Source organism: Pyxicephalus adspersus, chromosome 5, assembly GCF_032062135.1.
Source record: "Pyxicephalus adspersus chromosome 5, UCB_Pads_2.0, whole genome shotgun sequence".
Lineage (NCBI taxonomy): Eukaryota > Metazoa > Chordata > Amphibia > Anura > Pyxicephalidae > Pyxicephalus > Pyxicephalus adspersus.
Genome location: NC_092862.1, coordinates 91,215,672 through 91,229,309, shown reverse-complemented (window position 1 = coordinate 91,229,309; position 13,638 = coordinate 91,215,672). Strand labels below are relative to the sequence as shown.

Genomic DNA, 13,638 nt, shown 5'->3' with positions numbered 1-13,638 from the left:
AACATCCTAAGTAATGATTGTACAATGATACAGCTAGTAGACGCTAAGTAAAGTTAAGATTGCAATTTTGTAGCATTCCACCTAACCGCAAATTATTGGTACCATTGTAAAAAACATGAAAACAAAAGTTCAAGCCTCCCTTTCCTCTTCTTTGTGTAGCGTCCTTTAGTACTTTTTTATTTACTGCTGACACCAGCATAAATCACAACCCTTGGCTATTTTGTATTGCGTCTGTTCACATAGAGGTACAACCCTGTAGTACCAGCACTCACTACACTTTGTTGTGTCTGTATTGAGTCTAAGTTTAGCAGAAGTCACCATAAAAGCAATATACACTGCATTTGAATGCGATCACCTTAAAAGATGCCCATACATATGAAGCTGAGAATAAATGACTGACAGGAGAGAAAGCCAATAATGCAAATAGCTGAAAGTGAAGGGCCATAACACATATAGGGTCTTATTTATTAATGCTCTTCAAACCTGGAGAAGATACACTTTCATCAGTGAACCTAGGTGATCCAGCAAAACTGGAATGAATCTGGTCCAGGATTGAAAACATTTGCTAACAAACAGCAAATGACTTTTAGGAAAACTATTCCAGGTTTGCTGGATCACCCAGATTCACTGACGAAAGTGTAACTTCTCTAGCCTTTGAGAGCTTTAATAAATCAGGCCCATAGGGTGGAGTGGACTGTATGATCTTAGTAGCCCATCAGACAGGAAATGAGGTGGACTCAAAATAACTGCTACAGCTTGTAATGCTTGTTGTGTGGCAGTCATAGTGTGCAGGGAAATGGAACTAATAGCATTCAGCACAGGAGATGATCATCTACAAGTGTGGAAAAAAGAAAGGTAAGGCTGCAGATCGCCTTTAAGGTTGAACAAGCAAGCTCCATCATTCTAATAGACCGCAGATTAATTGTTTTCATGTAAAATATGAAAACTTTACTCAAAAATTGTGCACATAGATATCAATAAACAAGGTTTATGTTTATAAACATCCATTTATGGGAGCTGTAATTGATTTTCAGGTAAAACTGACTCTATGCCAAATAGTAACCAGTTGGGGTTGTACAGACTTTATATATATAAAGAATGGATTGTTTATTGTGTTAAAAGTCCCACTGGTTGAAACCCATCACATTTTCTTTGTGATGTTATTATACAGTTGTTAACATTATCATACATTTTTATAATTTTCTTTTAATAGGCATGGGGAACCAACACAATTTTGCATTATAATGGTAATAATAATACATAAGGTATATAGACATTCCAAATAAAAGTGACCCTTGTTTTGACAAAAAAGATGAAAGTTACACTGTTTGTTGGTACAGTTTGTGTGACAAATCGACCACAATCATTAGACAGTGTTTTAAAATACAAAGTATATATAAACCAATTAAAGATAAGCGGAAATACATATATACACATCACACAAACTTGAATGTCTATGCAACACTATTGTCAGCATATTTATTGGTCTGGGGAGTCTGATTTTGGTTAGAGATAGATAATCACACAAATGGAAAAGCTATGTATCATAGACAGACATAGCTTGTATCCAAGACCAACTCACAGAAGCACCTTAACCTAAAAAAATAACGTCTTCGGTCAGTAATTACACTACATACGTGGTAACCATAAGTTTTTAAACTCAGGCATTTAGCACGTCCTACTAATCTGTATTCTGCACACAGGCAATATGCTGACATGCAGGAGACACATGAAGAATAGTTACCCATGATTTTAGACAGCTACCTTTAGTTATAAAGAGTCCTGTCACCTCTTTATAGTCATATTGCTTGTTTGGTTCTTGAAATTTCTAAAATGCTTATTTTTTTCCATCCCTTGTAGTCTCCAGCTATTGCTATTTTACGTATTTGAATTCAGTTCACTTAAATAAAAAACTGTCTTCAGGCACATGACTTACGTTATATAGCTTACTTGAACATCTTTTTCACACCTAGCTGCATCTAAACAGGAAGATGATACTTCCTGTAATATTTTGTATCCCCTCCCTGCATATATCGTCCCATAAAAGGCTAACGAGTTTCTGTAAATGCTATGTTGGAGAAATATTCTATACTCCATGAGGTTTTTCAAAATCAATATGGTCAAATTATATACAATTTGTTTGAAGAAAATATGTAAAAAAAAAAAAAAAGCAGGAGTAAACGTTACTATTTGCTTATTAAAACCAGTGAAATAAAAGCAAATATCACCATTCAAAGGGAAACTTCTATGGTTTTGGGGTCAATTTTGTTTCATTTATTTTTCAAGCTGAATATTAGTCATTGCTTGAAAACTATCAACAAAACTCCCTCACATGACACCCTCATGTAGTGTCCCTTAGTATCTTTTTTCAGTTCCTTGACTTTGCTGTATATTCCTTTTTCTTGGACCCTGTGATAAAAAAACAAGGGCTGCAAAAGATCTATTCTTGGGAACCGTCAAGCGATCTGAAACAGAAGAGTTTAAGTGCAGGGAAGACAGGGGTCTCTTTGCTGCTCTCACAGCTCAGCACAGTCACCCTACTTATCTTTAGTACCATACAGTGCTCTCATAATCTGCAGACATGCAGTACATTACATTAGTGCATATACAACTCTTTAACCTAATCAGTTATTAAAATCAGAACAAACCTCTGTTAACAATGAACTTTAGGTAAACATAAAATGTACACCATACCTCCTTCCCACAATGTATTGTTAAGCTCACAATACTGCTTCTCACACCATATAACTGTACCTAAGCACCTCTGGATGATGCTAGCAGGCCACTCTAGGAAATGCCTACACATGAAGATGAGAATAAATGAATTACAGGACAAAAATAAAAATGAATAACTGAAAGGGGAGGGCTAAGACTGTACAGATTGGGAAAAGAGGGTTGGATGATCCTTGAAGTCCCTCTGATAGGTAATGGGGTGGCCTCAAGATATCTGAAGCTTTTAATGCTTGTTGTGGAAGTGACATTATTCAGGGAAATGGGACTAATCACGAATCAAGAAAGGTAAAGCTGGAGTGTGTGATGCCACTTGACCATGTATGTTAATTAGTACAATTAAGCCTACAATATAGACTGTCAATATTTTAAGGAAGGCATGCATAAACAGACCACTAAATCAAACACATAAGTAGGTTGTGGGATTTCATCTTATCAACTGTCACAACTGCAACTTTAGGTTTTATTAAGCATCATAATGTACAGTAACTCACATCATTGGTGCAAAATGTCAAATGAGCTCTAAAAGCACACTATTCAACGTATGTACTACAACATGTTACTATGAGCGACAATTCTTGCTAAAACGAAGATCTAGAGCATACATGACTGCTTTAACTTATATTGATGACCCCAATACTTGTAGGACTAGCACAGAAGAACTAAATTGTAGCATCTAAAATTATCTGTGAAATTCAGCTACTGGCTTCAAAAGGTTTCTAAGAGGTGGATATTATGTGTTTGTCTGAATGGAACAGACTCACCTCTAACCTGTTGGTTTTGTTAGTGATGCCATGTTAAGCAATGGTTTAGGACAGAAAGGCATGTGTTGATTTCTCCGCTGCACTGCATATAGAGGATCAGTAAGTTATTGGAAGTGATAACAATAAAGTCCAGGGAGTATTGACACAAAATGACTGTTTTTCTAACCTATTGTAATACTTGAATCAGGCAGTTTGTCCTGGTTTTTCAGTTTATATTTATATCATCTTGTACTTGGGTTTATATGATATTGTATAAGTATATAAGTAATGTCCTAACTTTGTAGAGATTTCCTTTTACTCTGTCAGGAATGAGCAAAAAGGAGAAATGAGAAGTGGGAAGGGGCGGTCATGTGTGAACTAATTATTATTAAGAAAGAATTTAGTTTAGGCAGGTAAACAAAAATTAAAGCCTGTGCAAATGTAAACCCTTTGAGTTTATTAAAAATTCTCTAAAAACAGTATTTGAGGGAAGGTCAAAGGGACCTAAAAGAACATGTTCCAAGTAAAAAAAAAAAAATTAAATAAAAGTCAAAGTATTTATGGGAAAATGCATTTTTAAATCCCCAATTCCAGCAATTCTGATAGCAAAACTATGTTCAGGGTCTTTGCAATAACAAGAAAATGAAAAGGCTATTTTCTCTTCATTTTTGTGAAAATGTTACCTTTTTATATATACACACCCTATATCTAGTAAGTGCATATTAGTATCCATTTTTCTTTGTTCGACAAATAATACAATATGCAAATTGTGATATTTGGTATATATTTTATTTAGGATCCATAACCCATTATCACCTATTACCATCATGGAAGAACAATAGAACTTTCTCCTTCTATAATCACAGGGCCAGCGTTTAATGTGAGCAGAACATGCATACTTATAATAGTTATTAACTAATCTGTCCTTCTTTACGATATATTACCAGTATTCTCTTTTTTCTTTTCATTATGTAGTACTTTCACTACTGGATTTTATGATTAGGCTATTTTTCAAGTAGTGACTGGCGTTAAGTCTTACCTGGCAAACAGGTTTCAGCAATATTACCAAGTGAGCCTTCACAGCACTGCTCTGCGTTCTAATACTTATAGACTGTTTCAAGCATATTCTACTGTTGATTTTCATTACATACTTCTCTCTTGTTATAATTCTGAAGGTCTCCCAAATAACCCTTGAAGAAGCCTTGCGGGGCGAAACGTGTCAGGTAGGAAACAAGTTTATTGTTGAAAACAGGATTTGATTCACCAATAATACTACCCATGTAGTTTCATGAGACCAGGATACCAATGTTAGTCTAGGACTAGCATAGCAAACCTCTCTCTAGTTTTAGGATTTTCAACATAAATAAAGTTTAATTTTTAAAGAAAATTACTGTGCCCCACAAAAGCCTGTCTTTCTCTTCAGATTTGTTCCCTAGCACAAATCCAGGCTGGGTACTCCATCTAAGTCTCTGGGGTAACTATCTTTGGCGGAACATACTCTTTCACTTTTTATATATACCACAAATAAAGTTTTAGCAAGTATTTTGATCATCAGTAGTAGTTGCTAAATGTCTTTAGCCAGTCCAGTAGAATGTGACTAACTACTACTAGACACACACATTTGTGGCTTGCACACTTACAATCCAGTATGTTTTTTTTTCAGGTCCAAGTACCTGGCACTGTGTAAATCATGTAGCTTTTGAGGGACAGTCTTCCTAATTTGAACACCTAACATAGCATGCATGTATTTATGCATTCTTGCCAAATCCTAACCTCTTAAATATATCAATTTGCTTTTTTTTTGTTTTTTGCTTTTGAACTGCCACCTACACTTGAACGCTCTCACGCTCTTTGCCTCCTGATACTGTAAGGAAATAAAAGCAGGAGGAAGAGACTCAACTCAAGTGAAATTGGAAGGACACATCTACACAGCATAAATAACTGCAAATGTATTAGAGAACAGTGTCCTCATGTACACAAAGCATGCCTCCTAACTGTCCTTGATTTAGAGGGATTGTCCCCCTTGCTTATCTATCTGTACCTCTTTGCTCCACAGTTTTTGATTGCTAAAGTAAATTTCTAAAAAATGTAATATTTATCTAATAAAAGGTGATATTTTGTATAAAACCTTAAATTCCAATTTTTCTCCAAAAGTTGAAAGTCCAGAGGCAGTTTTGACAGATCAAGGAGATCAAATTATGAACAGTCTGTGGACAGTCCATTGGAAAATACTTGTAATACATGTAAAAGCTGCAGCTTGGGATAACAGTTTCTAAACTGAATGAATAATTGGAAAAGTGACTTTCATAAAAATTGTAATAAGCTTAACTAAAAGCAAATCATTTTGAAGACCAACTGTGTGAACTGAGACTTAGTTCACTTTGTGGAAGTGGCGAAAAGATAGCTAGCTGTACAGTAAGGGAAGTTGTGCAAATATATTCAGAAAAAAACTAATAGATTACACAGCATGATATGTTTAAATGCACACAACCCATTGGCTAGACTTTACATTTGTATCAAGGCTGGGTGGACTGGAAGACTGGATACAGGGAACAGTAAGGTATCATTGCGCTGAGACAATAAGAAGACCCATTGTGCGTGTGGGGACTTTTTAAATGATAACTTACTTGTTATTACTGTTTTTCCTAATGCTTCCTAAGGAAATTCAAAACTTTGCAAGTCATACAGTTAACCTAAAGCACATCTGTCATCTTCCCAGACCTTCACAACTAACAATAAAGTCAACCTGTACTGCAGAAGTATGAAAACTTGATGACTTCTTTTAATGTATGGCTATCCCCCTAAACCAGAGGTTTCAGTCATTTCAGAGCCACTGGCCCAAAACAAGTATGCAAATATAAGTTTTAATTTCAATCAGTATGCTTGTTTCTAGCCAGCAGAGCAACTAGCTCTCTTCAAAAGGAGGTCAGGTAAACCAGTCCCCCTATTTTCCAAAGTAAAGATTACCTTTATTATTGTATAAAAGGATATGGCAAGCAGTAGCTAATGCCAATAATGTCCCAATCTGTTGCTGAAAGATGTCCCTCAAAAAGCTAGTTCAATGGCAAACTGAAGGAGCTTACACTCTGAACAGACAGCGATGCAGCTGTTTGCGATGCAGCGGCTTAGTGTTGTCACTCTGCAATAGGAAATGCTTTGACTGGCAGTTTGTTTAAGTACGGAACATTGCAACAGTGTATGTTAAGACTGTTTCCAAAATCTCCAGGATTATTTTTAGGCAAAAAAATTCTTGTGTTTGCAAAAGCATACACAGGCATAGGTGTTAAAGGTGTTTTTCTGACTTTTAAAGTGGACCTATCACCACATTGTTTTACTTTATATAAAAGGGTGGCATAACCTTTTATATTAAAAAAAGTTTTTTTTTATTTTTTTATATACTTTTATAAAATCTTAAGGTGAGACACCTCCCGTTTCGTCTTTACCATTGCATCGGTAAAGACTGGATGGAAAACCCAAAGCCTCCTGGGATACATATATCACACATCTCAGGAGGATGCAGGCCGCTCCTTCTGGGCATGCCCGATTTCAGTCATTCTAGAAGGGGCTTTCTTCTAATGTAAAAAAAAAATGTGAAGTGAGATCTGCACTTTTTTTTTTTACATTTTCTGGAAGACAAGTCACTGGAGCATGTGCAAAGTGAAATTGGGTGACATCAGCAGAAGAAGGAAGGTGATGGAAGAAGATGGCGGGACCAATGTCCAGCCCCGCAGAATTGAAGGGAGGAAGATGGGATGGCACAGAATCACTGGACTACGATCAGAGAGGGATTGACAGCTTTCCATCTCCAAAGGTAAGTGTTATTTTTTTTACTGATAGTTCTGCTTTAAATGCCTGAAAAAGAGTTTTCATAAGCAATTCCCTGTGTATAAAGGCCTGCAGCCAAAGAGCAGTTGAATGCAAGTCTATGGAGGTGTTGGAACTAGAAAATGATCCTAGAAGCTGCATGGAGTTTCTGAAAAACTGCTTTTAAAGGACTAAGGCCTACAAAGGTCTGCAAACATTGGGACAAAAAACAGATTCATTTTTTCATTTAAACAATTTTTTAGAGCAATTTCAAGCATTTGCAGGTAAAAACCTTTACAAAAAGTTATCTCACAATAATAATGGCTACAGCAACTGAGCACAAAAACAAACACAGGATTTAGTGCAATCTACCCCCAACTGTTTTGTTGCTTACAAGAAAATAGTTGTTGATGACAGTTTAACCCGACCCTAGGGCTGGCTTGTTTACAATAAACTGAGTCTCCAAGGCTATGTACACATGTGCAATGGTTCTCGCCCGATAATTGGCTCAGGGCTGATATCTTACAAGAATCTGGCGTGTGTACAGCGTCTGTCGTCCGAACGACCGTTGGGGGGAGTGGGCGCAGCAGGGTACCGCTTCCTCGTTGTCCCCTTCCCCTCTTCATGGAGCAGAACGGTGCTGTAAGTACAGCACTCGTTCATGCATCGTGCAGACGTTAGTCGTTGGAAAGGATTGTGAAAGATCCTTTCCAACGACAATTATTGCACGTGTGTATATAGCCTAACGAATACAATGTAAAAACAAAATCCAATGATCCAGATAGCCAGAGTTACTCTTTCAATAAAGGATACCATGATTTGGTAATGCTGACATGTTCCCTATTAATTTGTGCAAATTGCACATTTTAAGGTATATTTAGGCTAAAACAAATATTTTTAGGTTTTCATACAATGGGACAGGTTTAAACCCCTTGGGCCTCAGCTTAAAAAGAAGCCTGTCCCACAGACAATGGTTCCACATGACAGTAAGGGAAAATCTTCATCAGCAACAGTATTCTTTTTGGGGGACTAGGCTATAACTCAACAGAAGTTCTAATTCTTCCTCTGTCTAACCTAAACAAAGAAAAATATTTTTCTTTGTTGGCTAAATATTTTAGAATACCATTTGTAAGAATATTTTTTCAAAATAAGCTCAAATTAATTTGTTATGAAGCTTGGTGATCCACGTTGACCATTTCCCTGATGTTCTTTTTATATACGTGACATAGTAACCTGATGCTAAGTATTTAACAATAGTCTTAGTCAACCTGTCTAACCCTGACCTTCTCCTAATGCTAAGCGGCAATTCTTATTGCAGCTCCTGGGTAACTGCAAGCTGCTGTACAGCCTTCACCTCAAAGCTCTATGAAAATGAACCAATGACCACCAACAATAGCCCATGTTCATACATTATGGGAAGAATGCTAGCTTGGAGAATCTACCTGGTAGCCATGGTTAGCTGTGGTAGGCAAGAGGTAACTGCTCTGCTCCCAAAAACCTGCATGAACTAGTTCTGAAAGAAAACCAGTCATGATGGAATCTAACGAATGTGAGCATTTTCCTACTGCAAAAAAAACACAGTTGCCTGGTTGTCATGACAATACATTGACTTCAGTTTTTCTTGGTTGCCTTCCTTAAAGTGTAAAGATAAGAAAATTGTTTTAGAAGCCACACCAAGTCAGAAAGAGCCTGATTCATTTCCTGGCTTTAGAACATCAAGCATTGACTAGCACTTTTCTCCCCAGACTTTCTGTCCTACGCTTTTTATTAACTGGATTTTAAATATGAAGGTTTAGCATCACATTTGGGGATGACCACATATTCTGTTTTTCAGAAAACTATGTACTACCAACCTCTACAATCACCCATTATCTACCTGCATTGTCTAGTTATATTCTAGAACTAGTGACATTGTCATTGGATCCAAAACAGGGTATGTATTGAAAACAGGTCTTATTTAATTATGTAATTAGTATGTTGACAAGGGGTAAGAGGAGGAACCAGGACAGCCAAAATATAAGCAGATAAAACTTGAGCTTCAAAACTGTGCATCTTGCTTCCTGGCCTTGAACACTTTAGTTCCTTTCAAATACAACTGCCTCTCTTGCTGTATAGAGATGCACATTACCAGGTGTTAATGGGTCTGATTTTACTGAAGGAGCAATTTCATTGTGAATTTATTTAAGTGCTGAATCAAACTTAGTATTATTTAAATGCTAAATTCTCTTGTTTTTTTTAATCAAACATGTAGGTAATGCACTGCTAACGAGTCAGTCCTGCTGTGACAGTAAGAGGTACAGAGCAGCAGGCCAGCTATTTGTCAACTGATCAGTGATCAACTATTGATTGGAACGCCACCACCACTAACTTAGTACCACTCAAAACAGTACACAACCATGAAGCAGTATACCACCCTCCACTCATCCCAGCATTCCCACTTGTGCTTGATCAACAAGAGAGGGACAGGCTCAATCAACCTTTGATTGATATGTTGATCAAATATTAGTTTTAACAGATATTTGTTTAATTGATAGTTTTATTATGTTTCTATGAAAATAATTGATTGCCACCAGGGAATGTTTGAGGGAATGTCAGATTCCCTGTTTTATAAATAGAGCCCTAGAGATGCTTTTTGTAAAAACTAGCAAGAAAAATGTCTCTGCAAGAATTTCTTCCCTTCATTAATAAAAAAGAACATATATGATCCTGTTCTATGGGTAATAACTGCATTTAAAATGTAAGAGAGGATTTATGATGCAGCATTTAAAGCGAAACTTACTTAACTTAAAAACTTACTTATTTTAACCTTCACAGATCCTGTTATCTGTCTTGGTCCTGGCACCAAGAAAACACTGGTGCTGCCATCTTCTTTCCTTTTTTTCCGGCTTTTGCCTACGTCACCTATTCTTGCACTGTGCAGGTGCAAGAAAGAGTGACAAAGCCTGCTGTAAATGGGAAAAAAACAGTGCTGATTTCGATATGCATGCATGAGATCAGCATTTTTTTCCCCTATTGAAAAAAAAGCTCCCTTTGCCCTTGCTCGAGATTGAGCATGCTCAGAAGTAGCAGTCAACCCCCCCCCCCCCCCCAGGATGTGTTAAGCAAGAATCCCAGGAGGCTCTGCACTCCCATTCTGTCTTTATCAACGTGGTGAGGGGCTTTAGTCTTTTTTTTTTTTTTTAAACCCCCCCCAAAAAAAGGCAATTTTTACCCTAAATAAAAGGGTTATCTACCCTAATATGTAAAGTAAAAATTTTATTTGAACAAGGTAAGTGTGACCCAAGCGGAGGTTCCTAAATGGTTTGTTGTCATGTAATAAAGAAAAATAATAATAAATATCATAGTTCAACAGGTCAACAAGACATTAAAACAACGGCATATTTTGCCAGTTGCTTTGAACAGTATGGATTGATTTATTACCCTGATAGACATTTAATAATTACTTAAGTAAATTAGTAGTTATTAACAGGTAATTAACATCATAGACCACATATCTTCCCTGTCATACATTTACCATTATACAAACTTGGGTCAGATATATAAAGTGTGAAAGGAGATAAACTGCAACAAAATAAATCAGCTGACTGGATGTTTTTGTTCACTTTAGTGTACTTCACCTTTACAATGTTTTATTTGTCCCTGTATGCCTGAGAACTATAAAGCATACAGCATTCTAACACCAATGCTGTTCACAATGGTTTATAAAAAAAAGTTAAAGATAAAGATGAATACAAACAATTTTTTGATGATTTTAGTTGCATGTAGAACTTAACAACAAGGAGGTAGTCTTTTAAAATACCCTGAACGCTCCTACTTGATGCTGCACTTTTACACCACTCTGAAAACATCAGAAATCCAAAACACAATACTAAAGTGACCTCACATTTTTTTATTTTAAGTGTAACTCATTATTAATATAGAAGTTATAGGCTCCTGCCATACAAAAAAATAGTCTTTTATAGAAGTTCTGTTTTTGGAAATGCTATTTGTCTGGTGATTCTGTGGAGGAAGAAAAAATTATCGAACCACTAGTTACGACCACCAATTCTCAGATCAGTGACAATGAAAATACTTAAGTTAAATACTTAAGTCTCATGAATTATCATGACTGTTGGGCAACCATTATTTTCAGGTTAGAAGTTAGCACTGAACCAACATATCTCGCCTATTACAGGTTTCCTTTAACGTTCACATACCTTCATTTATGCATGATAATTGAAAAAGATAAGTGCTAGGAGTGTAACTGATTAGGCTAAAACATGTATCTCACTTTGAATGTTTGCATGTCAGGGACATTGCTGATTTTCAAAAGGTTCTTGTTTTTCTTTGACTGACACTCTAAACTAGTCTTGATGTTGCTCATGACAACCTCTAAATAAGTCCTGAGCTTTGAAGTGTACACTTGCTTTCAAGCATTCTAAGGTCTATGCATCAAGCCAATTCAATCAGATATATACAGCATTCTTTCTATATATTATACCATATACATTACTGATTGGAGTATCTTATGAACAATAAAGAAAACTTATACTTCTATTACAGAGGCAGATAAATACATTTTCTGTACGCAAAATAAATCTATTTCATACTATTTGAATTTTAAAACTTCAAAGAGCAAAAAGCTCTACCAGTATTTGCATAATAGTATTTATTTCTTTTGTATAGATGTACTTAGTTTTTGAAAGTCTTACAAGCCATAAATGCCTACAGCATGACTACATAACGGGCACACAAACAAGCCATTTCCAGTAGTATTATATCTTGTATATTATATCAATGCAGTACAACCTATTGTCATATACATATACCGTATAATGCTGTCAAATGGATACACATGTTGTCCACTCAATTTAATTAATTATAGTTTAAAGTTATGAATTCTATTTCTCATAGGAGAATATCTTTACATTTGTTAATAATGTTTGGTTACGTTACATATTGTAACATGTCTTAAAAGCATAACAACAAATACATAAAATGAAGAACATGTGGATATTTATATTTGTTATGTAAATACTACAAAGTAGGTTTACTAAAGCCATGTACATTTATCTAAGTAGCTCTTTATAGGCTTTGTAAGCCATAGGAGGTCACTGGACAGAAATATTTAATGTATGCTCTCCTAATGAGATTACTTATAAGAGAATAACACAAATTTATTAGAAAGCTTGTTTTGTTTCCCCACCTTAAAATCTTGTTATACAGTGTACTGTACTATTTAAATTCCATTGCAATTTATATTTCATTACTATATTACACATATACCAAACACACTGAATCTCCTCAGTCAGTTTCTTGTAACCAAATTCTATTCACTTTCTTATTTGTCTTTCATAACTTCCTAAAACACCCTGCTCATTTTAATTCCCCAGTTCTCTTTTTCTGGTTGTTTTTTTTAACGTTTTGCATAGTGTTTTTATTGGGCTGCAAGTATTATTATTAATACAAAGATTTCTCTTCCAACTACAGTAATAGTGTGTGAGCAATTAAATGATAAATGGTAAAAATTCATCAGAATTTGTTTTTCGGATATATACGGTACAAACTTTGGTGTTTAGATTTAGTTTTTATAATGTACTGAACATGTGTGGCCATTGATGACAGAGTAGTTATTATATGCGAAAGAAAGAAAGAGTGAGAGAGAGAGAGAAGAAGAGGAAGAAAAAGAGAGAGACAAGGAGAAAAAGAAAGAGTAAAAAAGAAAGAGAAAGGGAGAGAGAAGAAAAAGAAAGAGAAAGAAAAAGAGAGAGAAGGGTAAAAAGAAAAAATGAGAGAGAAGAGGAAAAAAAAAGAGGAGAAAAACAGAGCGAAAGAAAAAGACAGAAAGTTTTTTTTTTTGTAATTTACAAATTGAATCATAAAAATAAAATGTGAACACAGTTGTAAAGTTGATGTGGAAAATAAGAAAATTACTAAATATATATAAAAAAAAAATTGAGCATATGAACAAAATTCATGCCCTGTGTAAATATCTAATATTTAACAATCACACAAAAAATAGCCAAATTTTGCCTTAGTGACCCAAAATGATCATCTATTTTTGATCTAATCCTGCATATAAACAGGTCGTACCTTGTGTATCTAAAGGAAATCTAAGTTTACTAAAAACAAATTTTTTAATAAGTTATAGAATGATTTAAGTTCTTTGATCATGTCTACATTATGTCCATTCTCAACAAAGAAAATCTAAACATATATATTTATTATCTAAATATACAGTATATATATATATATATATATATATATAAAAAACACGTCCACATTTATATATAAATTTTAATTCAAATGTGTTTACATGTGGACTGTATGCATAGTTACAATGCACATTATATATATATATATATATATATATATATATATA

The 13,638-nt window shown here is 35.1% G+C and overlaps 1 protein-coding gene across 9 annotated transcripts in view; it reads right to left on the bottom strand.

Annotated features, from left to right (window-relative positions):
* IKZF1 (IKAROS family zinc finger 1) overlaps positions 1 to 13,638 on the bottom strand; it is a 75,054-nt gene that overhangs the window by 60,068 nt on the left and 1,348 nt on the right. The gene's annotated exons all lie outside the window — the stretch shown is intronic.